This window comes from Bufo gargarizans, chromosome 2, assembly GCF_014858855.1.
Source record: "Bufo gargarizans isolate SCDJY-AF-19 chromosome 2, ASM1485885v1, whole genome shotgun sequence".
Classification (NCBI taxonomy): domain Eukaryota; kingdom Metazoa; phylum Chordata; class Amphibia; order Anura; family Bufonidae; genus Bufo; species Bufo gargarizans.
This window is the reverse complement of record NC_058081.1, coordinates 575,892,273-575,920,066: the sequence shown is the minus strand read 5'-3', so window position 1 is coordinate 575,920,066 and position 27,794 is coordinate 575,892,273.

Here is a 27,794-nt window from a genome sequence, read left to right as displayed (position 1 = left end):
CGGAGGCACGGCCAGAAACACCAAGGAAGCATTCCGTATTGCTTCCGATCCATGCTTACGCACCGCATCTCCGGGTTTGTGGACCCGTTCAAATGTATGAGTCCGCATCTGTGATGTGGGGTGCACACGGCCGTGTGCATGAGCCCCTAGCTTTATTTCCTGATATCTTAAACACTTAACATCGCACGTCCAAGGGTCATAAGGCTTTAGTTTTCTGTTTTATTGATTACCTTTTATTGTTTTTCAAAAAGACACAAAAATGATAAAAACATTCTGCACGATATGATAAATAGATACACGGATGTACTTGGCCACAATTTAAAGGACATTTCTCAGCAGATTTGTACCTCTGAAACTGGCTGACCTATTGATTAGCTGACCTAAGTATGTGCACTTGGCAGCTGAAGGTATCTGTGTTGGTCCCATGTTTATATGTGCCCGCATTGCTGAGAAAAACGATGCTTAAAAGGCTACATTCACACGTCAGTATTTTTCTATATCCCGATTTTCGGTCCGTTTTTTTGCGGATCCGTTGTTCCTGAAAATGTTTCCGTATGTCATCCGTTTTTTGCGGATCCGCAAAAAAACGGAAACATGTATAAATTTCAATAAGCAAATAAAGTTGTTTGGATTTCTTTGAAAAAAAAATAAAAATAAATAAATGAAGATGTAATTTCCAGGAACGGAATCCGCATAAAACGGATGACATACGTAATGACATCTGAATGTCTTCCGTTTTTTGCAGATCCATTGACTTTGTATTGTACCAGGATCCGAATTTTGCGGAAAAGAATAGGACATGTTTTATATTTAAACGGACATGCGGAACGGAACAACGGAAACGGACAGCACACATTGTGCTGTCCGATTTTTTCCAGGACCCATTGAAAATGAATGGGTCCAGATCTGGTCCAGATCTGTTCCGCAAAAAACGGAACAGATCAGGAAAGAAAAAACGGACTTGTGAATGGACCCTTAATATATGAAAATGAGCAGAGGCAAGCAATTGTCTGGCGGGAAGCATTCTCTCCCGGCAATTGCATGCTAACTAGCGGAGTAGACCAATTCTATTACATGCAGCGATCTCCTCCTCAGCATGGGGAGAAGGTGTCGCTATGCTATCACTCATCTCCATACCGTCTAGTGGTTTTCCGGCAGCAGCTCGCTATTAGACAGCATGGTCTGCCGCCAAAAAGCATGCTTAAATAGAGAATCGGCAGCAGTATCACACTGCAAGATGCCCGCTATGCGAACACTCGTTAGCGATTATCGACCGAAATATCAGCTAGTGTAATACAGCGTTAAGAGTGCAGTGACACAAAAGTAAAATATAAATCCTGTTGGCCTTAAAGGGGTTATCCAACCCCTATAATTGACCCCTCCCCAATTCCCAGGCCCCCCCATATAGGTTATACAAACCGGATTCCAAAAAAGTTGGGACACTAAACAAATTGTGAATAAAAACTGAATGCAATGATGTGGAGATGGCAAATGTCAATATTTTATTTGTAATAGAACGTAGATGACAGATCAAACGTTTAATCCGAGTAAATGTATCATTTTAAAGGAAAAATACATTGATTCAAAATTTCACGGTGTCAACAAATCCCCCCAAAATTGGGACAAGTAGCAATAAGAGGCTGGAAAAAGTAAATCTGAGCATAACGAAGAGCTGGAAGACCAATTAACACTAATTAGGTCAATTGGCGACATGATTGGGTATAAAAAGAGCTTCTCAGAGTGGCAGTGTCTCTCAGAAGCCAAGATGGGTAGAGGATCACCAATTCCCACAATGTTGCGCAAAAGATAGTGGAGCAATATCAGAAAGGTGTTACCCAGCGAAAAATTGCAAAGACTTTGCATCTATCATCATCAACTGTGCATAACATCATCCGAAGATTCAGAGAATCTGGAACAATCTCTGTGCGTAAGGGTCGAGGCCGTAAAACCATAGATGCCCGTGATCTCCGGGCCCTTAAACGACACTGCACCACAAACAGGAATGCTACTGTAAAGGAAATCACAGAATGGGCTCAGGAATATTTCCAGAAACCATTGTCAGTGAACACAATCCACTGTGCCATCCGCCGTTGCCAGCTGAAACTCTACAATGCAAAGAAGAAGCCATTTCTAAGCAAGATCCACAAGCTCAGGCGTTTTCACTGGCCCAGGGATCATTTAAAATGGGGTGTGGCAAAATGGAAGACTGTTCTGTGGTCAGACGAGTCACGATTCAAAGTTCTTTTTGGAAATCTGGGACGCCATGTCATCCGGACCAAAGAGGACAAGGACAACCCAAGTTGTTATCAACGCTCAGTTCAGAAGCCTGCATCTCTGATGGTATGGGGTTGCATGAGTGCGTGTGGCATGGGCAGCTTGCATGTCTGGAAAGGCACCATCAATGCAGAAAAATATATTCAGGTTCTAGAACAACATATGCTCCCATCCAGACGTCATCTCTTTCAGGGAAGACCCTACATTTTTCAACTAGATAATGCCAGACCACATTCTGCATCAATCACAACATCATGGCTGCGTAGGAGAAGGATCCGGGTACTGAAATGGCCAGTCTGCAGTCCAGATCTTTCACCTATAGAGAACATTTGGCGCATCATAAAGAGGAAGGTGCAACAAAGAAGGCCCAAGACGATTTAACAGTTAGAGGCCTGTATTAGACAAGAATGGAAGAGCATTCCTATTTCTAAACTTGAGAAACTGGTCTCCTCGGTCCCCAGACGTCTGTTGAGTGTTGTAAGAAGAAGGGGAGATGCCACACAGTGGTGAAAATGGCCTTGTCCCAACTTTTTGGGGATTTGTTGACACCATGAAATTCTGATTCAACATATTTTTCCCTTAAAATTGTACATTTTCTCAGTTTAAACTTTTGTTCCGTGATTTATGTTCTATTCTGAATAAAATATTAGAAGTTGGCACCTCCACATCATTGCATTCAGTTTTTATTCACGATTTGTATAGTGTCCCAACTTTTTGGGAATCCGGTTTGTACTTACACCGCTCCCTGGCACTGCGTCGCTCCTTATCCCCGCATGGCTGCTACTGCTAGGTAGGCTCGTCCCCGTCACGGCTTGCTATTGGCTGCTCCCCCCCCCCCCGTCTCCGGATGTTTTGATCCATGCAACTGGGAGATAAAGCGGTGGCCGTGCAGTGATCAGAATCTACGCAGGTGTTCGAGAGCGGGGTAAGTACAGTGCCTTGCAAAAGTATTCACCTTCCTTGACTTTTTCCGTATTTTGGTGCCTCACAACCTGGAATTAACATGGATTGTTTGAGGATTTGCATCATTTTATTTACAGAACATGCCCACAACTTTGAAGATGTTTTTTTTTTATTGTGAAGCAAACAACAAATAGGACAAAATAACAGAAAAGGTCAATGTGCAAAACTATTCACTCCCCTAAAGTCAATACTTTGTAGAGCCACCTTTTGCGGCAATCACAGCTCCAAGTTGCTTTGGATAAGTCTCTATGAGCTTGCCACATCTTACCACTGGGATTTTTGCCCATTCCTCCTTGCAATACTGATTCTGCTCCTTCAGGTTGGATGGTTTACGCTTGTGAACAGCAATCTCTAAGTCTGACCACAGATTTTCTATTGGATTGAGATCTGGGCTTTGACTAGGCCATTCCAACACATTTACATGTTTCCCCTTAAACCACTCAAGTGTTGCTTTAGCAGTGTGTTTGGGGTCATTGTCCTGCTGGAAGGTGAACCTCCAACCTAGGCTCAAATCATCCACACAGGTACAGGTTTTGCTCAAGAATATCCCTGTATTTAGCACCATCCATCTTTCCCTCATCTCTGACCAGTTTCCCAGTCCCATCCCCACAGCATGAGGCTGCCTCCACCATGTCTCACTGTGGGGACGGTGTTCTTTGGGTGATGTGATGTGTTGGGTTTGCGCCAGACACAGCGTTTTCTTTTGGCCGAAAATGTCAATTTTAGTCTCCTCAGACCAGAGCACCTTCCTCCATACATTTTTGGAGTCTCCCACATGTCTTTTCGCAAACTCACAACGTGCCTTTTTGTTTTTAGCTGAAAGTAATGGCCACTCTGCCATAAATCCCAACTCTATGGAGCGTACGGCTTATTGTCGTCCTATGTACAGATACTCCAGTCTCTGCTGTGGAACTCTGTAGCTCCTCCAGGGTTACCTTAGGTCTCTGTGCTGCCTTTCTGATTAATGCCCTCCTTGCCCGGTCCATGAGTTGTGGTGGGCGGCCGTCTCTTGGCAGGTTTGCTGTTGTGCCATGTTCTTTCCATTTGGTTATGATAGATTTGATGGTGCTCCTGGGGATCATCAAAGATTTTGATATTTTTTTTATAACCTAACCCTTACTCAGGGGCGGAAACAGAAAGCAGAGGGCCCCTGTGCAAAGAAAGTGCCTGGGTTCCCCCCCCTTCCCCCACAACCGCACATACAGACATAAACATAGGTCATAGGCAAAGATTAATACATAGTGATGTATGACAGCAGAAGGCACACTAGATTGTCAGCTCCCCCCGATCCTGCAGGGGGAGGGAGGGATGATCAAGGGCATCAAAGATGGTGGAGACCGTTTCAGATCCTGTGGCCCCCTTAATGCCCTCACACAGTAATTATTGCCCCTTTGTGCCAGCACACAGTAGTAATATCCACATTGTGTCCTGTCACAGAAGTTATGCCAGATATGTGCCCCTCACAGTAATATGCCCTGATATGTGCCATTGAAATGAATGGGTCAGGATTCAGTCTGGATGATATGCATTTGCTGCACACATCACATCCAGTAGGAAAATTCGCTATTGAAAGAGGATTTAATCTGCCATCACACGTGGAGTGGCACCGCTGCATGCCATTTGCCAACACCAGACAAAGAAACCATGCGACGCTCAGCAAGTATCGTACATGGACCCTTCTGATTTGATAATTGTTGGGTGTCGGAAATGTTTTTGCTCTCTCTCCGTGTCTGATCAGAAGAACCTGAGGGGGTCATTTATTATCCTGAAATACGCCTATATTTCAGGTGCAGCTGCCGCAATCTGCGACTTTGCCCCGCTCCTGCCAGGTCTAAATAAGTAGACAGACCCGTCTCATTCACCATTTTCTACGCCTGGTTTAGGGGTAGAAAATGATCTACATCTAGAACTGGAACATGTAGAACTGGTGGAGGATCCGCCAAAGTTATGAAGAGGCCGGCGCCTCTCCATAACTTCGGCGGAAGCACCGCCAGATATAGGGGTTATTAAGATCGGGGTTTAAAACGTTGGTCTTAATAAATGACCCCCTGAGTGTCTGAGCAACCCATTTACACAACACGAACCATAGGCATTTTGTGATCTGCAAATTACGGATGACGTCCATGTGCCATCTATGGTACCTTTTTTTTGCAGACCCATTAACTAGCCTGCATGTTGGGGACCAGTATAGGACATGTCACATTTTCTATCCTTTGGGGAACAGACATACGGATGCAGAAAACAAATGACTTCTATATGCTTTCCATATCCGTATGTCCGTTCTGCACAAAACAGAAAATGTGACACGTTCTATACTTCTCAACAAAATGCGGACTGCAGACCCATTTAAGTCAATGGGTTTGCAGAAATATGCGGATCGCACATGGACCACATCCATATCTTGCCGATTCACGGACCACAAAATACATGAGTGTGGGCCGCTGCCAGTCACAGGAGGGCCAGAGGGGGACAGGGGTGATGGGTGGAGTAAAAAAAATAACATACCAAGTGTCAAGTTCAGTGTCTGGCAGGGACCGTGGGCACAGGGGCCACCTCCAGTCCTCACTCACTTTCTCCTGAGTTGCTGGTTTGCTGCAGGCCTCACACATTAAGCACCAACTCTGAGGTGCTGAACAGCTAGAAGAGGACCAGATGTGGGTGAAGCTACTGATAGGGGCTACCACCATCACTAGACAGGGGCGGAGCTACCGCCATCACTAGACGTGGGCAGAGCTACCGCCATCACTAGATGGGGCGGAGCTACCGTCATCACTAGCCAGGGTGGAGCTACCATCATCACTATACAGGGGCAGTGGAGTGGCTCAGCACAGGCCTGGCTGAGCTCATTTCAAACTCTTCATGGCTTCCCCAGTGCCCCCCCACACAGCAGGAATCGGCTGTAAGGAGGCAGGGCGATCACAGATACAGCTCAGGACGGGCTGCCCAGGCCCTGCTGCTCAGAGCTGTGGACGGCACAGCGCGTCCTCAGACACAAGACAGTGAGACACAAATTGCCAGGGGGGCCCCTTCTACATGCTGGATGGAGCTATGAATGGTGAAGCTGGGAGCGAGCGGCTCTCTGTTTCACCATTAGAATCAGCTGTCTGTGCATCCTATGGATGGTCCCCTCCCACGCTGGGCCCCTGTGCAGCTGAACCCGCTGAACAGTCATTATGTCCACCCCTTCCCGTACTTGTTTGGAGAGCTCCTTGGTCTTCATAGGCAGTGTTTGGTTAGTGATGCCTCTTGCGTAGGTGTTGCAGCCTCTGGGGCCTTTCAAAAAAGGTGTGTATATGTAATAACAGCTCATGTGACACTTAGATTGCACACAGGTGGACATCATTTCACTAATTATGTGACTTCTGAAGGTAATTAGTAGCACCAGAGCTTTTTATGGGCTTCCTAACAAAGGGGGTGAATACATGCGCACATGCCAATTTTCTGTTTTCTATTTCTAAACAATAGTTTTATTTATATATTTTTCTCATTTCACTTTACTGACTTGTGTTCTGATCCATCACATAAAATTCATATTAACAAAACATAAAACTTAAGGCTGTAATGTTACAAAATACGAAAAAAGTCAGGGGGGGGGGGGGAATACTTTTGCAAGGCACTGTAAAACCTATCTGAGGGGTCTGGGCATTGGGGGGGAGGGTCATTATAGGGGTCGGATAACCTCTTCCACCTCAAAATAGGCTTGGTATTTAAAGGGAACCTGTCACCTGGATTTTGTGTATAGAGCTAAGGACATGGGTTGCTAGATGGCCGCTAGCACATCCGCAATACCCAGTCCCCATAGCTCTGTGTGCTTTTATTGTGTAAAAAACTGATTTGATACATATGCAAATTAACCTGAGATGAGTCCTGTCCCTGACTCGTCTGAGGGACAGGACTCATCTCAGGTTAATTTGCATATGTATCAAATATTTTTTTTTTTACACAATAAAAGCACACAGAGCTATGGGGACTGGGTATTGCAGATGTGCTAGCGGCCATCTAGCAACCCATGTCCTCAGCTCTATTCACAAAATCCTGGTGACAGGTTCCCTTTAAGGGGTTAATTGTTTGAGTATAAACAGTTCTTCAACGTTCTAATATTTTGTTTCTCACCTTTTTCTAAATTTATGCTTGCTGTCAGTGAATTAAACCACACTTTATATCCAGAACCTGTGAATTCATGCTGACCTAGTTCTGCTGAAATAATAACTCGTTTCCGGTACTTTTGTATTGATAACCTATGCTCAGAATAGGTCATCAATATCTAATCAGTAGGGGTCCGACACCCCGCACCCCTAGAGATCAGCAGTTCTGATCTACAACACTGTCCATCGTGTACTGGATGGATCTGGTATCTGCAGTGTTGCTCTCATTCATTTCAATGAGAGCAGTGATGCAGTAACCAACTTTATGTACTCTAAACATCACATGGAGCTGTTGATCTAGTGTTGACCTCCAGCACCGGAGTTACTGCAGTAGAGCTGATTGGTGGGGGTGTGGGGAATCAGACCCTTGCCCTCACTCATAAGAATAAGCCATCAATATAAAAGGATAGGAAACCCCATTAAATGTGAATAATGTTTAGATTCAGATAATGATGAGGAATAAACAAATTATTCATAAAACTTCACATTTTTATTACACATAATTTTTTTATCATTCAGTAATTTTTCTTTATTAATCCTTTAACTGTACAAAAAAACTGGAAGCCGAATTATTTTTATAGTGTAATATCTGGTTGTATAGGCCCTGGAATTCGGGAATCTTTTACTAGAGACCTTATAAATAAATATTGAAAGCTATGTCATGGTGAAGAGTGCCCCCTGGTGGAGAATCATCTCTCTCTCTCTCTCTCTTTCTCTCTCTTTCTCTCTCTCTCTCTCTCCCTCTCTCTTTCTCTCTCTTTCTCTCTCTCTCTCTCTCTCTCCCTCTCTCTCCCTCTCTCTCCCTCTCTCCCTCTCTCTCCCTCTCTCTCCCTCTCTCTCCCCCTCCTGTGTTAGGGTACGGCCACATAGCCAAGTTTCCTTATGGAGTTTTGGTAGCTAAAACTAGGAGTGATTAAAAAAAACCTCATATTTGTCTTATACTTTTTCTATTTTTATGATCCATGCCTGGTTTAGGCTTCCAAAACTGCATCAAGAAACCTGAATGTGTGGCCATGAGTGTGGGTGTCCAGAAGGTCAACCATAACTGTAGCACACCACCAATCGGGGCTTTATGGCAGAGTGGCCAGAAAAAAGCCTCTCCTCAGTAAAAGACCATAAAAGCCTGTCTGGAGTTTGCACAAAAAGCACCTAAAGGACTCTCAGACTGTCAGAAACAAGATTCTCTGGTTTGATGAAATCAAGATTGAACTTTTTGGCCTAAATTCTAGGTGCCATTTCCGGAGGAAACCAGGCACTGCTCGTCACCTCCCATATAGTGAAGCATGGTGGTGGCAGCATCATGCAGTGGGGGCGTTTTTCCAGCGTCTGGAACAGGGAGACTGGTCAGGGTTGAGGAAAAGCTGAAAGGAGAAAAGTACAGAGATGTTATTAATGAAAACCTGATCCAGAGAGCTCTGAACCTCAGACGGCCGGAGGTTCACATTCCAACAAAACGATGACCCTAAACAAACAGCAAAGACAATACAGAAGTGGCTTAGGGATAACTCTGTGAATGTTCTTAAGGTGGCCCAGTCAGATCCCTGACAAACCAAATTGAACATCTTTGGAGAGACCTAAAAATGGCTGTCAACCGCTAGCCTTTCTGCTGCGTGAGGCGAAAATTAAAAAGCCCCCCCCATACCAAATTAAATTCTCAACGTAACCCCTTCCCTCCTAACATTACGTATAGCACTACAGAACATACAGGCTAATACAGCGCCATATACCTCTTACATCCAGTGACGTCTCTTTGATGTAAATGTTCTCTTTCCTCATCTTCTCCTTTCAGACCTTCAGACCAGACCTCCAGTTTTCAGCCATTTCTCGTCTCTGCAGTTTGACCCAAAAAATCTTAGTTTACTACTTTTCCATCATCCTCTGGAAAAATAATTTTACCACCCCAATACTGTGCCTCTGTGCTCCCCAATATTATACTGCAGAAACATATAAACCCCTTGATAATACTATAACCATGCAGATAGTGCCCTTCACTAATTATTGGCACGCAATTTTCTAAAATAACTGCGCCCAGCAAATAGTGCCCCTGACACTAATAGTGTAAACATTATGTCCCCCAAATATAATTGTGATAAGCTGATACTGTGCCAAGGTGCCCCCACAGTAATAGTGCTCCCAAAAGTCCCACAAATTCTCTGCTAGAGCACACATGGTAGTAATAGTGCTCCTACAGTGCTCCAACATGTCCCCACTGTGCCCCATAAGTAATAATGCTCCTATAGGGCCCATACTAGTAATCATGTTCCCCATAGACCCCCAGTAGTAATAAAGTCCACCATAATCCCCCCAGTAGTAATAATTCTACTTATGTGACAGTACAAAATGTTTCCTTATAATGTGGGCCAGTGCAATACCCCCTTTTAATGCCCCCAGTTGAGTTAATGTCCCCATAGTGCCCCCATAATGTGCCAGCATAAAATACCCCTATATAGTGTCCAGAGTAAATTCCCCCATAGTGCTCATCTCCTCCATTCCTCCTAGTGCCCCCATAATGTACCAGTATAAAATGTCCCTATATAGTGCCCCAGTAGATGCCCTCAGTGTCCCCCATAATTCACAAGTATAAAATACCCCTTCTTAGTGCCCCCCATAGATGACCCCATAACTTAAGCCTACAATATTCAGGGCAGTGTAGGAACCAGCTACAAACGTACTCTGCTCAGAAGTCCCAGGAGATGGCCGTGTTCAGTCTAAAAGAGGTGCTACCCTCAATATATTGCAAGAAAATTTAGACTAGAACCTTCAGAATCACAGGTGCATATCTATGAAGTAAACATAATTGCAAAAAACAAGATGGCTGCACACCGTTATATATATACAAACAATAGAGCTAAGAAATTGGGGTTATTCTAGATAAAAGTGGTACAATAACGACTATAAATGAGTAATGGAAGCTCTTAGCGCACATACGTGTCGGGCCCATCTACCAGGCGTCAAGGTGGCTTTTTTAGTGTCAGGGACACTATTTGCTAGGGTGCAGTTATTTTTGCGTGCACTGTGTGCCAATAATTATTGAAGGGGCGCTATCTGGTACTAGTATTTTCAGGGGGTTTATCTGTTTCTGCAGTATAGTATTGGGGAGCACAGCAGGCACAGGATGGGGTGTTCAGAAGGTTGAAGGGTGTTGGAAAAGTAGGAAACTAAGATGTCTGTCAAACTCTGCAGAGAGAAGGCTGAAAGGAATCATCATGGTGGTCTGGTCTAAAAGGAGAAGATAAGGAAAGAGAAGATCTAAGAAGACGTCACTGGATGTACAAGGTATGTGGCTCTGTATTAGGCTACTTTGACATCTGCTCTAGTGATTCTGGTAGGCTGTTCCAGCTGAGAACAGCCTGCCGAAATTTACTGGATCCACCACTGCTGGATGCAGACGGAATGCCCGCTGGCCCCATTAACTATTACGGGGTATGGTAGAGATCTGGCCACAATCTGGCAAAAGTGCAGAGAATCAGCGGGACATAAACCGCTGCATGCTGTGGTTTGTGTCCGGATTGATCGTAGTGATACGGGTGTGAAAGTAGCCTTACCTTGCATGTTTTGTATTGCTGTATGTAATATTAGGAGGGAACAGATTAGGTTGAGAATTTGGCATGGGGGAGGGGGGGGGGGGACAGGCACATTCTTTGCACAGGGGCCCTCTGCTGTCTGTGTCCGCCCCTGCAAGATTTTAATTTTCCCTTTACAATATATTAACATAGTGTGTGGCAAAACCAACCTCGCCACTGGGTTTTGGAGGGGCCTGGTTGCTAGCCTCTTGCCCCAGGATTATGGCCCATACTAACGTTGAAGGAGAAGACAGACCGGAATGTGACTTCCATGGAATTCGGGAACCCCTGCTCGGATCTGGGTGATTTTTGGATATGTTGTTCACCCAGATCAGAGCTATCCATGGATGTATAAATTATGGGGATGTGAGGGTTTTGAGGTGTTTTCTGTGGGTGGGGAAAAATGTGTGTGGTCTGTCTGGTAGTGATTAAGTTAGCCCATTATGCTTGGCAATTTTATTTTGTTGATTGCGTCTCAGACAATGCCAGTGTGTTAGTTAATTGTGTCTCAGACAATGCCAGTGTATTAGTTAATTGCGTCAAAGACAATGCTCATTGTAATTTGTTGATTGCGTTACAGACAGAGGGAAGGGGGTTTTGTGTACAATTGCTGGGAAGGTGTCAATACTCTAAATGCATGTGATTGGCTGTTTTTACAAAACCCTGTGGGTGGTAACCTAGTTGGAAGATGTGTATAAATCAATTCTGTGTGTTCAAATAAAGAGTTCCTGTTTTACCCTTCATCAAGTTGAGGCTGGTGTTTGGGTAACTGATCGACACTGGGGGATTGCTATACGCTGAAGATTTGCTATACTCCCCTGGCATAACTACTAGCTCTTGTAAGAGCTGTTCCTGCTCTCTGGATGTAGGAGAGATTCACCCACTGGAGCCTGGAGCCTTGTCGTAGGTCCAGGGTGGGTAGGAGACGGCGAGACCTCAACCAAGCTTCGGCGGTTCGTAGGGTCTGCAGTGCGTACGGTGTCAAGTGGAGTGCTTGGAGTCCTCGGAAAACACTAGGAGCATCTATCGACGGAGGTACCCGGTCGGGGTGCCAGGAGATCCGTTACATTGGTGGCAAGCAGTGGGATGGCATCCTAGTCAGAGGAGAAGCAGCTCGGAGACACCGTTCGTGGATTTACAAAATTGAGGGCAACGCTAGTATCCGTACAGCGACCCTGGATACAGCAGGATGGAATCGGCTAGTCTTCAGACAGTGTTCCATGACGAGGAGGAGGAGGCAGCTGCGGACTACAGGGATGCACAACAGAAAGGAAGCCTGGTATCATGCCCTGGACAAAAATGCCCAGCGGCGGCGAGGTGAGAGTCTCCCCAGTTATGAGCAGCGGCTACAGAAGCGTGTGGCGATGCGAATGGGTCTCTTGGGAGAGCAGCCCCTGGACGAGTGGGTAACAGAGCTCCAGAGCCTGGTATGTAAGGAGCTTTGGCTAGAGGATGCTTACCAGGCCCTAAGGTGGCATGTCATTCAACATTCCCCCTGGATGGCTGAGCATGACAGACCTGAGAGTGAGGATTATGATGGACCTGGGTTACTATGGGAGGCCTTGGAGGAGGACATTGATCTCGGCAGCACGGAGGAGTCTAGGTTTTGGGACATCTACGACTACCGGATGGGCATGCATGTTTATGCTGACGGATGGGAGGTGAGCATAGACATGACCCTCCTGGTAACCAGGGAGTGGGAGCTGGAGCAGACCTACCAACACCTGCTCAGCTCCATTCATCCCCAAGCTACCCAACAAGCAGGGCCAGATTTGCCCTCCTACAACTGGGAAGACTTGGCGGCGATACCCCCTGCTTCCCTACCAGCTCCCAAAGTAGGGAACTTCATTGACTGGTTCTGGGAAGACCTCCCAACGGCAGGTAGAGATAGGACCGAAGTCTTTTCACCGGCCCTACAGGGATTCTGGGCAGCCGGCCCAGATCCCCAACTACAGGCAGCGTTACCCGGAGTCCAGACAGTTGGTCTGACTCCCCAACGGTAGCCGGAGTTTCAGGGAGTAGGGACAGTCAGCCCTGCTCCCCAGCGGCAGAATGTTCTTCAGGGAGAGGAGACAACCGGTCTCTCTCCACAACCACGGGGGGACAGCACCCCTAACTCCGATGGGGCAGATGGGACCGCAGTCTCTGCACCAGGCCTACCGGGTTGCTGGACGGCCGGTACGTATCCCCCACCAACCCCGCAGGAATGCCAGGAGGAGGAAGTAAGCGATCCCTCCTCTCCACAGCTGATCCACAACAAGGTCTTGGGGGCAGGATTCCCTGACCCCATCCCAGTGGAAGAGCTGGCATCTGGGCAGAGCGCAGTTGGCCTCTGCCCTCCCCTATCCTCTTTTCCAAAGCCAGACCTCCCACAGGCTACCCCAGCGGAAGAGCTGACATCTGGGCAGAGCGCAGTCGGCCTCTGCCCTCCCCTATCCTCTTCTCCAGAGCCGGACTTCCCACAGGCTACCCCAGCGGAAGAGCTGGCATCTGGGCAGAGCGCAGTCGGCCTCTGCCCTCCCTTATCCTCTGGTCCAGAGGCGGACTCCCCACTGGCTACCCCAGCGGAAGAGCTGCCATCTGGGCAGAGCGCAGTCGGCCTCTGCCCACCAAGTACCTACAGCTCCAAGCTAGAGAACACCAATGAAGCAAGGAGTAGCAGATGCCCACTCAACAGCTGTGGACGTACAGAACAGAGCCAGGCCCCAGAATTCAACAGGTCCAGTATTTGGTGGCGGGTGGAATGCCAGACTAACTCAGGTACCGACCGGCGTGAGGTCAGGTACCTGGTTAGTCTTCCCTGGGAGGGGGAGATGTGTGGCGAAACCAACCTCGCCACTGGGTTTTGGAGGGGCCTGGTTGCTAGCCTCTTGCCCCAGGATTATGGCCCATACTAACTTTGAAGGAGAAGACAGATCGGCCACACAGCTTAAATCTGTGGAACTGTTTTGGGCAGGAAAGCCATGATTGCGGCCGGCCAAATGTGACTTCCATGGAATTCGGGAACCCTTGCTCGGATCTGGGTGGTTTTTGGATATGTTGTTCACCCAGATCAGAGCTATCCATGGATGTAAATTATGGGGATGTGTGGGGTTTTGAGGTATTTTCTGTGGGTGGGGAAAAATGTGTGTGGTCTGTCTGGTAGTGATTAAGTTAGCCCATTATGCTTGGCAATTTTATTTTGTTGATTGCATCTCAGACAATGCCAGTGTGTTAGTTAATTGCATCTCAGACAATGCCAGTGTGTTAGTTATTTGCGTCAAAGACAATGCTCATTGTATTTTGTTGATTGCGTTACAGACAGAGGGAAGGGGGTTTTGTGTGCAATTGCTGGGAAGGTGTCAATACTGTAAATGCATGTGATTGGCTGTTTCTACAAAACCCTGTGGGTGGTAACCTTGTTGGAAGATATGTATAAATCAATGCTGTGTGTTCAAATAAAGAGTTCCTGTTTTACCCTTCATCAAGTTGAGGCTGGTGTTTGGGTAACTGATCGACTGTCACCACCAGACATCTGAGAAGCTCTGACAGACGTCCTTCAGAACCTCCTCCTTGAGGTTCCTTTTGTTTTGCTTTCATTTTCTCATCTCGTTAGCCTCTCTCAGCTGTCATGTAGTTGCACTGATTGCATCCCTTTAAATCCCTTCCCATACTGCATCACTTTGCGGTTTATATTACTTCCTGGAGTGTGTGCATGCTGATCCTACTACTGAGTTTTCTACAGATAAGTTTTGTTCGTTCATTTGTGTTTTCCTGTTTGCTGGATCCCAGGTGACCCTGACTCCCTCCGTATCTAGTGTAGGGAGCCGGTGGTCGTGTCCCCTCACTATTATAGGGTGTTCAGGTGTTATACAGTCGAGGTACGAGGATATGCGATCATCTACCATTGGGATTTTCGCATAGGCTGAGCAGTTAGGGAGAGAGCCAGGTCTGATGCAGGGCTCTCCCTTTTGTTCCTTAGTTTTGGATCCAGTCAGTCGGATCTTCATTTTGTGTCTTCTAGTGTTCTGTACACCTTCCGTGACATTATAAACCGCCAAAACCGTCTTAAGCATGAATCCGGTTTCAACCTTGATTAACCGCATGCAGGGTCTTTCACTGGAGGTAGAAGATCTCCGGAAAACTGTCTCTCAGTTTGAGGTGACCGTTTCTGCTTGCGTTCATGGAATTTGTTCTGAGCCTAAAATCTCGCTTCTGGATACGTTCTCCAGGGGTAGTGAGAATTTCGTTCGTTTTAGAGAGGCTTGCAAACTCCATTTTCGCCTACTTCCCCATTCCTCTGGTGATAAGGAGCGGAGGGTGGGGATCATCATATCGCTGCTCAGGGATAATGCTCAGTCCTGGGCCTTTTCGCTGCCGGTGGGGGCACGGCCCCTCCGTTCAGTGGATGAATTTTTTTTAGCCCTGGGTCAGATATATGATGATCCGGATCGTATTGCTTTGGCTGAGTCTAGACTACGTCTTTTATGCCAGGGTAAACAGTCCGCAGAGATATACTGTTCAGAATTTCGGAGATGGGCAGCTGATACTGGTTGGAATGATGCTGCACTCCGAAGTCAATTTTGCCATGGTCTTTCAGAGGGATTGAAAGATGCATTTGCCTTTCATGAGAGACCTACCTCCTTGGACTCTGCCATGTCTCGGGCCGTTTGTATTGACAGGCGTCTTAGAGAGAGAGGAGCGATCACTCCTCCCTGTCATACTCAGTCCAAGGACAGTGCGGCGGTCGCATTCAGTGCACAGGGGTCTCAGTCGCTCTCAATCCCTTCTGAGCAAGAGCCCATGCAGCTGGGTTTGATTACCTCTGACAATAGAAGATTCAGCCCTCATGGGAAGGTTTGTTTCTGTTGTGGGGGTATAAATCATTTGGCAAATGTTTGTCAAATGATCTAGGAGATTCAGGCAGTTTTTTGAGAGTAATAAAGTAACAAAAAAAAAAATCCTCTAAAAACGTTCCATCTGTTACTATTGGCAAGGTTGATGCGGAAATTGAAGGTTTTCCGTTTGCTTGTAGTTCCCGTTTTGTCCTACCTGCCAGGGTGGCGCTAGAAAGCAAGAACATTTTTTTGTGAGATTTTTGTAGATAGTGGAGCAGCTGTCAATCTCATTCATATAGCAGTCAATTTGCTATAACTCATGGTTTACAGGTATGCACTTTGGGAAAGGTTATACCTGTTTTTGCTATTGATTCAGTTCCACTTTCTCAGAAATCGTTAAAGGGCATAGTTCACAATATCCGTTTGATTGCGAGTGATACTCATGTTGAGGATGTGTCATGTTTCGTCCTAAGTGGGTTGCCTACTCTAGTGTTGGGGCTACCCTGGCTCACTAAACATAACCCCACCATTGATTGGCAAGCAAGGCAAATAAATGGTTGGAGTGACTTTTGCAGAGAGAATTGCCTCACAACATCTGTTTCTGAAGTTTCTACTAAGACTGTACCATCTTTTCTCTCTGAATTTTCAGATGTGTTTTCGGAGAGTGCTGTTCAGGACTTGCCCCCTCACAGGGAGTACGATTGCCCTATTAATCTCACCCCAGGCGCCAAGCTGCCTAACTCTCATTTATACAATCTCTCCCAACCTACAAGGGTCGCTATGCATGCTTATATCTCTGAGAGTCTGAGAAAGGGACACATACGACCCTCAAAGTCATCTGTTGCCGCTGGTTTTTTCTTTGTTAAGAAAAAAGATGGTTCTTTAACCACTTCAGCCCCGCTAGGTGAAACCCCCTTCATGACCAGAGCACTTTTTACACTTCGGCACTACACTCCTTTCACCGTTTATCGCTCGGTCATGCAACTTACCACCCAAATGAATTTTACCTCCTTTTCTTCTCACTAATGGAGCTTTCATTTGGTGGTATTTTATTGCTGCTGACATTTTTACTTTTTTTGTTATTAATCAAAATGTAATGATTTTTTTGCAAAAAAATGACATTTTTCACTTTCAGCTGTAAAATTTTGCAAAAAAAACGACATCCATATATAAATTTTTCGCCAAATTTATTGTTCTACATGTCTTTGATAAAAAAAAAATTTGGGCAAAAAAAAAAAAATGGTTTGGGTAAAAGTTATAGCATTTACAAACTATGGTACAAAAATGTGAATTTCCGCTTTTTGAAACAGCTCTGACTTTCTGAGCACCTGTCATGATTCCTGAGGCTCTACAATGCCCAAACAGTAGAAAACCCCCACAAATGACCCCATTTCGGAAAGTAGAGACCCTAAGGTATTCACTGATGGGCATAGTGAGTTCATAGAACTTTTTATTTTTTGTCACAAGTTAGCGGAAAATGATGATGATTTTATTTTTTTTATTTTTTCTTACAAAGTCTCATATTCCACTAACTTGCGACAAAAAATAAAAAATTCTAGGAACTCACCATGCCCCTCACAGAATACCTTGGGATGTCTTCTTTCCAAATGGGGTCACTTGTGGGGTAGTTATACTGCCCTGGCAATTTAGGGGCCCAAATGTGTGAGAAGAACTTTGCAATCAAAATGTGTAAAAAATGACCGGTGAAATCCAAAAGGTGCACTTTGGAATATGTGCCCCTTTGCCCACCTTGGCAGCAAAAAAGTGTGACACATCTGGTATCGCCGTACTCAGGAGAAGTTGGGGAATGTGTTTTGGGGTGTCATTTTACATATACCCATGCTGGGTGAGAAAAATATCTTGGTCAAATGCCAACTTTGTATAAAAAAATGGGAAAAGTTGTCTTTTGCCAAGATATTTCTCTCATCCAGCATGGGTATATGTAAAATGACACCCCAAAACACATTCCCCAACTTCTCCTGAGTACGGCGATACCAGATGTGTCACACTTTTTTGCTGCCAAGGTGGGCAAAGGGGCACATATTCCAAAGTGCACCTTTCAGATTTTGCAGGCCATTTTTTACACATTTTGATTGCAAGGTACTTCTCACACATTTGGGCCCCTAAATTGCCAGGGCAGTATAACTACGCCACAAGTGACCCCATTTTGGAAAGAAGACACCCCAAGGTATTCCGTGAGGGGCATGGCGAGTTCCTAGAATTTTTTTTTTTTTGTCACAAGTTAGCGGAAAATGATGATTTTTTTTTTTCTCTTTTTTCCTTACAAAGTCTCATATTCCACTAACTTGCGACAAAAAATAAAAAATTCTAGGAACTCACCGTGCCCCTCACGGAATACCTTGGGGTGTCTTCTTTCCAAAATGGGGTCACTTGTGGCGTAGTTATACTGCCCTGGCAATTTAGGGGCCCAAATGTGTAAGAAGTACCTTGCAATCAAAATGTGTAAAAAATGGCCTGCGAAATCCGAAAGGTGCACTTTGGAATATGTGCCCCTTTGCCCACCTTGGCTGCAAAAAAGTGTCACACATGTGGTATCGCAGGACTCAGGAGAAGTTGGGCAATGTGTTTTGGGGGGTCATTTTACATATACCCATGCTGGGTGAGAGAAATATCTTGGCAAAAGACAACTTTTCCCATTTTTTTTATACAAAGTTGGCATTTGACCAAGATATTTTTCTCACCCAGCATGGGTATATGTAAAATGACACCCCAAAACACATTCCCCAACTTCTCCTGAGTACGGCGATACCAGATGTGTCACACTTTTTTGCTGCCAAGGTGGGCAAAGGGGCCCAAATTCCTTTTAGGAGGGCATTTTTAGACATTTGGATCCCAGACTTCTTCTCACACTTTCGGGCCCCTAAAAAGCCTGGGCAGTATAAATACCCCACATGTGACCCCACTTTGGAAAGAAGACACCCCAAGGTATTCAATGAGGGGCATGGCGAGTTCCTAGAATTTTTTTTTTTTTTTTGCATAAGTTAGCGGATATTGATTTTTTTTTGTTTTTTTCTCACAAAGTCTCACTTTCCGCTAACTTAGGACAAAAATTTCAATCTTTCATGGACTCAATATGCCCCTCACGGAATACCTTGGGGTGTCTTCTTTCCGAAATGGGGTCACATGTGGGGTATTTATACTGCCCTGGCTTTTTAGGGGCCCTAAAGCGTGAGAAGAAGTCTGGAATATAAATGTCTAAAAATGTTTACGCATTTGGATTCCGTGAGGGGTATGGTGCGTCCATGTGAGATTTTATTTTTTGACACAAGTTAGTAGAATATGAGACTTTGTAAGAAAAAACAAAAACAAAAACAAACAAAAAATTTCCGCTAACTTGTGCCAAAAAAAATGTCTGAATGGAGCCTTACCAGGGGGGGGTGATCAATGACAGGGGGGTGATCAATGACAGGGGGGTGATCAATGACAGGGGGGTGATCACCCATATAGACTCCCTGATCACCCCCCTGTCATTGATCACCCCCCTGTAAGGCTCCATTCAGACGTCCGTATAATTTTTACGGATCCATGGATCGGATCCGCAAAACACATGCGGACGTCTGAATGGAGCCTTACAGGGGGGTTATCAATGACAGGGGGTGATCAGGGTGATCACCCCCCTGTCACTGATCACCCCCCCTGTAAGGCTCCATTCAGACATCCGCATGATTTTTACGGATCCATGGATACATGGATTGGATCCACAAAACACATGCGGACGTCTGAATGGAGCCTTACAGGGGGGTTATCAATGACAGGGGGTGATCAGGGTGATCACCCCCCTGTCACTGATCACCCTCCCTGTAAGGCTCCATTCAGACATCCGCATGATTTTTTACAGATCCATGGATCCATGGATCGGATCAACAAAACACATGCGGACGTCTGAATGGAGCCTTACAGGGGGGTTATCAATGACAGGGGGTGATCAGGGTGATCACCCCCCTGTCACTGATCACCCCCCTGTAAGGCTCCATTCAGACGTCCGTATAATTTTTACGGATCCATGGATCGGATCCGCAAAACACATGCGGACGTCTGAATGGAGCCTTACAGGGGGGTTATCAATGACAGGGGGTGATCAGGGTGATCACCCCCCTGTCACTGATCACCCCCCCTGTAAGGCTCCATTCAGACATCCGCATGATTTTTTACGGATCCATGGATACATGGATCGGATCCACAAAACACATGCGGACGTCTGAATGGAGCCTTACAGGGGGGTTATCAATGACAGGGGGTGATCAGGGTGATCACCCCCCTGTCACTGATCACCCCCCCTGTAAGGCTCCATTCAGACATCCGCATGATTTTTTACGGATCCATGGATACATGGATCGGATCCACAAAACACATGCGGACGTCTGAATGGAGCCTTACAGGGGGGTTATCAATGACAGGGGGTGATCAGGGTGATCACCCCCCTGTCACTGATCACCCTCCCTGTAAGGCTCCATTCAGACATCCGCATGATTTTTTACAGATCCATGGATACATGGATCGGATCAACAAAACACATGCGGACGTCTGAATGGAGCCTTACAGGGGGGTTATCAATGACAGGGGGTGATCAGGGTGATCACCCCCCTGTCACTGATCACCCCCCTGTAAGGCTCCATTCAGACGTCCGTATAATTTTTACGGATCCATGGATCGGATCCGCAAAACACATGCGGACGTCTGAATGGAGCCTTACAGGGGGGTTATCAATGACAGGGGGTGATCAGGGTGATCACCCCCCTGTCACTGATCACCCCCCCTGTAAGGCTCCATTCAGACATCCGCATGATTTTTTACGGATCCATGGATACATGGATCGGATCCACAAAACACATGCGGACGTCTGAATGGAGCCTTACAGGGGGGTTATCAATGACAGGGGGTGATCAGGGTGATCACCCCCCTGTCACTGATCACCCCCCCTGTAAGGCTCCATTCAGACATCCGCATGATTTTTTACGGATCCATGGATACATGGATCGGATCCACAAAACACATGCGGACGTCTGAATGGAGCCTTACAGGGGGGTTATCAATGACAGGGGGTGATCAGGGTGATCACCCCCCTGTCAATGATCACCCCCCCTGTAAGGCTCCATTCAGACATCCGCATGATTTTTTACGGATCCATGGATACATGGATCGGATCCACAAAACACATGCGGACGTCTGAATGGAGCCTTACAGGGGGGTTATCAATGACAGGGGGTGATCAGGGTGATCACCCCCCTGTCAATGATCACCCCCCCTGTAAGGCTCCATTCAGACATCCGCATGATTTTTTATGGATACATGGATACATGGATCGGATCCGCAAAACACATGCGGACGTCTGAATGGAGCCTTACAGGGGGTGATCAATGACAGGCGGGTGATCACCCATATACACTCCCTGATCACCCCCCTGTCACTGATCACCCCCCCTGTAAGGCTCCATTCAGACATCCGCATGATTTTTACGGATACATGGATCGGATCCACAAAACACATGCGGACGTCTGAATGGAGCCTTACAGGGGGGTGATCAATGACAGGGGGGTGATCAGGGAGTGTATATGGGTGATCACCCGCCTGTCATTGATCACCCCCTGTAAGGCTCCATTCAGACGTCCGCATGTGTTTTGCGGATCCGATCCATGTATCCGTAAAAATCATGCGGACGTCTGAATGGAGCCTTACAGGGGGGTGATCAATGACAGGGGGTGATCAGGGAGTGTATATGGGTGATCACCCGCCTGTCATTGATCACCCCCCTGTAAGGCTCCATTCAGACGTCCGCATGATTTTTACGGATCCATGGATACATGGATCGGATCCACAAAACACATGCGGACGTCTGAATGGAGCCTTACAGGGGGGTTATCAATGACAGGGGGGTGATCAGGGAGTGTATATGGGTGATCACCCGCCTGTCATTGATCACCCCCTGTAAGGCTCCATTCAGACGTCCGCATGTGTTTTGCGGATCCGATCCATGTATCCATGGATCCGTAAAAATCATGCGGACGTCTGAATGGAGCCTTACAGGGGGGTGATCAATGACAGGGGGGTGATCAATGACAGGGGGGTGATCAGGGAGTTTATATGGGGTGATCATGGGTGATCAGGGGTTTATAAGGGGTTAATAAGTGACGGGGGGGGGGGAGTGTAGTGTAGTGTAGTGTTTGGTGCGACTTTACTGACCTACCTGTGTCCTCTGGTGGTCGATCCTAACAAAAGGGACCACCAGAGGACCAGGTAGGAGGTATATTAGACGCTGTTATGAAAACAGCGTCTAATATACCTGTTAGGGGTTAAAAAATTCGGATCTCCAGCCTGCCAGCGAGCGATCGCCGCTGGCAGGCTGGAGATCCACTCGCTTACCTTCCGTTCCTGTGAGCGCGCGCGCCTGTGTGCGCGCGTTCACAGGAAATCTCGGCTCTCGCGGGAGGACGCGTATATGCGTCCACCCAGAAGAGCAGGACCGCCGGCAGGATGCAATACTGCGTACGGCGGTCCTGAGGTGGTTAAGACCACGTCTGGATTTCAGGGAGCTGAACAGTATCACAATTCGTGACCCTTATCCGCTTCCTCTGATCCCGGACCTGTTTAACCAGATTGTGGGGGCTAAAGTTTTTTCCAAGTTGGATCTTAGAGGGGCATACAACCTGGTCAGGGTCAGAGAAGGAGACGAATGAAAGACGGCCTTCAATACCCCTGAGGGCCATTTTGAGAATTTGGTTATGCCTTTTGGTTTGATGAATGCTCCAGCCGTCTTTCAGCATTTTGTGAACAGCAGTTTTTATCATTTAATGGGCAAATTTGTATTAGTGTATCTAGATGACATTTTGATTTTTTCTCCTGATTTCAAAACTCATAAGGAACACTTACGTCACTTCGCATGGACCCCGAGAAGGTCCACGCTGTGCTTGAGTGGGAGCTTCCTGAGAATCAAAAGGCGCTGATGCGTTTTTTGGGTTTTGCCAATTATTACAGGAAGTTTATTTTGAATTATTCCTCTGTTGTTAAACCACTCACTGATATGACTAGAAAGGGGGTAGATTTTTCCTCCTGGTCGGTAGAGGCGCGTAAGGCCTTTTCTAATATCAAGGAGAGTTTTGCTTCCGCTCCCATCTTGGTACAACCTGATATTTTTCTACCCTTCATAGTTGAGGTTGATGCTTCTGAGGTGGGTGTGGGTGCGGTCTTGTCTCAGGGTCCCTCTCCTGCCAAATGGCGACCGTGTGCCTTTTTCTCGAAGAAACTCTCCTCCGCAGAGATAAATTACGATGTGGGAGACAGGGAGTTGTTGGCCATCAAGTTGGCTTTTGAGGAGTGGCGCCATTGGCTAGAGGGAGCCAGACACCCTATTACCGTGTTTACCGACCATAAAAATCTGGCCTACTTGGAGTCAGCCAAGCGTCTGAACCCGAGAAAGGCCAGATGGTCTTTGTTCTTTTCAAGGTTTAATTTTGTTGTCACGTTCCGCCCTGGGGTTAAGAATGTGAAGGCGGATGCCCTGTCACGTTGTTTTCCGGGAGGTGGGAATTTTGAAGACCCGGGTCCCATTTTGGCTGAAGGTGTGGTGGTCTCTGCTCTTTATCCTGAATTGGAGGCAGAGGTTCAGGTAGCCCAGTCAGAGGCTCCTGATCTTTGTCCTCCTGGGAGGTTGTTTGTGCCTCTCGCTTTAAGACACAAGATTTTTAAGGAACACCACGATACTGTCCTTGCTGGGCACCCGGGGGCAAGAGCCACAGTGGATCTCATCGCTCGGAGATTCTGGTGGCCGGCGCTTCGTAAGTCGGTTGAGGGTTTTGTGGCAGCCTGCGAGACCTGCGCTTGTGCCAAAGTCCCTCATTTACGGCCATCAGGTCCTCTCCTTCCGTTACCCATTCCTTCCCGTCCTTGGACACATCTGTCCATGGACTTCATTACGGACCTGCCTCGTTCCTCGGGGAAGACTGTGATTCTGGTGGTGGTGGACTGTTTTAGCAAAATGGTGCATTTCATTCCTTTTCCTGGCTTGCCCAATGCTAAGACGCTGGTGCAGGCATTTATTGATCACATTGTCAAATTGCATGGTATCCCTTCAGACATAGTCTCTGATAGGGGTACACAGTTTGTTTCCAGATTCTGGAAGGCTTTCTGCTCTCGCTTAGTGGTTCGGTTGTCATTCTCTTCTGCTTTCCACCCGCAGTCGAATGGTCAGACAGAGCGCGTCAATCAGAATCTGGAGACATATCTGCGCTGTTTTGTGGCGGAGAATCAGGAGGATTGGTGTTCTTTTTTGTCCCTTGCTGAGTTTGCTGTAAATAACCGTCGTCAGTTGTGTATCTTGGTTTTGTGCTGCCCTAGGCGAGACTAAACTCGGGCACCCCCCTAATATAAATTTGACCCACCCCTTCCTGTCAAGGCCAAACCCCTTTCTCTCTAAACCCCACCCCTTCCTATGTGCCATCCACAGATCCCCCCTAAATAGTGCCATCCACGGATTCCCCTCCCCTAAATAGTGCCATCCACAGATCCCCCTCCCCTAATCAGTGCCATCCACAGATCCCCCCTTCCCTAAATAGTGCCATCCAGAGATCCCCCTCCCCTAAATGGTGCCATCCACAGATCCCCCCCTCCCCTTAACGGTACCATCCACAGACTCCCCCCCTCCCCTAAACGGTGCCATCCACAGATTCCCCCCCTCCCCTAAATGGTGCCATCCACAGATCCCCCCCTCCCCTAAACGGTGCCATCCACAGACCCCCCCCCTCCCCTAAACGGTGCCATCCACAGACCCCCCCTCCCCTAAACAGTGCCATCCACAGATTCCCCCCCTCCCCTAAACGGTGCCATCCACAGATTCCCCCCCTCCCCTAAACGGTGCCATCCACAGATTCCCCCCCTCCCCTAAACGGTGCCATCCACAGATTCCCCCCCCTCCCCTAAACGGTGCCATCCACAGATTCCCCCCCCTCCCCTAAACGGTGCCATCCACAGATTCCCCCCCTCCCATAAACGGTGCCATCCACAGATTCCTCCCCCCTCCCCTAAACGGTGCCATCCACAGATTCCTCTCCCCCCCTCCCCTAAACGGTGCCATCCACAGATTCCTCCTCCCCCTGACGCTCACAGGAAAACATTTAAAAACAAATCAGTAACCTAAACTTTATTCATTAGTGATGTCTTTACTGTATACCTTACTCTGTCTTTCAGCTTCGGTAACAGCAGGCAGTGTGGGCGGGCGGCGCTCACTCACTGACGTCACGCGCCTGCTCCTCCCACTAGGCGGCGCAGGCGCGTGACGTCAGTGAGTGAGCGCCGCCCGCTCGCACTGCCTGCTGTTACCGGAGCTGAAAGACAGAGTAAGGTATACAGTGAAGACATCACTAATGAATAAAGTTTAGGTTACTGATTCATTTTTAAATGTTTTCCTGTGAGCGGCATGGCCCTGTATATTCTAACCCCCAGGCAAGCGTCCCCGTCACCATGGGAACGCCTGGGGGTTAGAGTATACCGGAGGCAGATGAGACTGATGGGACAAGGGGCAAACAAGGCATTTTGCCGCCCCATTGGCAAGTGCCGCCCTAGGCAAATGCCTTGTTTGCCTCGTGATAGATACGCCCCTGACCGTCGTCAGGAGTCCTCTGATAAGTCACCATTTTTTGGTGCATATGGGTTTCATCTGCAGTTTGGGACATTCTCTGGAGAGGGGTCTTCTGGTTTACCTGATGAGGACAGATTCTCCTCGTCTTTGTCATCTATTTGGCAAAAGATTCAGGATAATCGAAAGACTATGAGTGAGAGATATAAGCGTGTGGCGGATAAGAGACGTGTGCCTGGTCCGGACCTGAATGTTGGTGATCTGGTGTGGTTGTCTACTAAGAATATCAAATTGAAGGTTCCCTCCTGGAAGTTGGGTCCTAAGTTTATTGGGCCTTACAAAATCTTGTCCGTCATCAATCCTGTTGCCTACCGTCTTGATCTTCCTCAGACTTGGAAGATCCATAATGTTTTTCATAAGTCCTTATTGAAACCTTATGTCCAACCCATTGTACCCTCGTCTTTGCCTCCTCCTCTGATTGTGGTTGATGGTAATCTTGAATTTCAGGTGTCTAGGATTGTGGATTCTCGTGTTGTCTGCGGTTCTCTCCAGTACCTCGTTCATTGAGAGGGTTATGGTCCTGAGGAGAGGATGTGGGTCCCAGTGACGGACATTAAGGCCACTCGTCTCATCAGGGCTTTCCATAGGTCCCATCCTGAGAAGGTGGGCTCTGAGTGTTCCGGAGTCCACTCGTAGAAGGAGGGGTACTGTCACCACCAGACATCTGAGAAGCTCTGACAGACGTCCTTCAGAACCTCCTCCTTGAGGTTCCTTTTGTTTTGCTTTCATTTTCTCATCTCGTTAGCCTCTCTCAGCTGTCATGTAGTTGCACTGATTGCATCCCTTTAAATCCTTTCCCATACTGCATCACTTTGCGGTTTATATTACTTCCTGGAGTGTGTGCATGCTGATCCTACTACTGAGTCTTCTACAGATAAGTTTTGTTCGTTCATTTGTGTTTTCCTGTTTGCTGGATCCTAGGTGACCCTGACTCCCTCCGTATCTAGTGTAGGGATCCAGTCAGTCGGATCTTCATTTTGTGTCTTCTAGTTTTCTGTACACCTTCCGTGACATCGACACTGGGGTATTGCAATACGCTGAAGATTTGCTATACACCCCTGGCATAACTACTAGCTCTTGTGAGAGCTGTTCCTGCTCTCTGGATGTAGGAGAGGTTCACCCACTGGAGCCTGGAGCCTTGTCGTAGGTCCAGGGTGGGTAGGAGACGGTGAGACCTCAACCAAGCTTCGGCGGTTCGTGGGGTCTGCAGTGCGTACGGTGTCAAGTGGAGTGCTTGGAATTCTCTAAAGGCACTAGGAGCATCTATCGATGGAGGTACCCGGTTGGGGTGCCAGGAGATCCGTTACACATAGCAGTACCTAGCAGGAGTAGAGAAGGGAGACGGCACGGAGAGAAGGGAGACGGCACGGGCACACTGCACTTGCCTTCCTTTCATACAGCTGATCAGTGGGGGTGCTGGGAGTTGGACCCCTGCCGATCTGATGTTGATGACCTATTCTGAGGATAGGTCATCAATATTAAAAGCACGGAGAACCACTTTAATAAATGTATTGCATCTGTGCTGTCTATATGCCAGAAACTGATATATACGCCAGCTAGGAGCTGGGGTGGATTCAGTTATATTTTATGACAATTTTCTGTTATGAATTATTGTGAATGGGTCTGCTAAGCTCTAGCCACTTTATAAAATATGGTAAGAGAAGCAGATAAAATCAAAACATTTCTGTGGAAAATCTATTAGTTATGTATTTAATTATCTATCTATCTATCCCTTCTATTATCATTTACCCACTTGAAACAGAAAAATCCCACTGAAGAACTCTTTTAAAACGTATGTTAAAACTACTCTAAAACCACCACCAGATTACAGACAAATCTGACCTGTTTTCAGCTACTCGTTCTGTTATTAGATCTGCTACCTATTTTTCTCCTGTGGATTTTGGTCTTTAAGGGGGTGGTATTCTCAAAGATGGCCTATATGCATCATCTAGATAAGGGGTTGGTCTTCTCAAAATTTAAAAAAATGGCCTGTATGCATGATCTAGATAAGGGTTCTCTCCCAGAACTATACATGTCTATCTATCTATCTATCTATCTATCTATCTATCTATCTATCTCTATCAATCAAAAATCTGTTCCATTTGCTGTGCAGTAAGTGTTGTTCCCCAGCGGGCATCTGGTAAAGTGCAGCCCATCAGCAATGAAAAACATTAAAATGATACAGTTAAATGGGTGAATGTAATTGAATTGAGCTGGAAGCATGACGATAACCACACTCAGAATCAATACAGTAATTACATTACTTACAAATGTTATTTTACTGCAGCCGTCCATGGGGGATGAAAATCTCCATCCAGTCTCACAGGAGGCAGCAAAATAAAACCGTAGTGATAATAGACAGAGTTATCTAAAGGAGGAAATA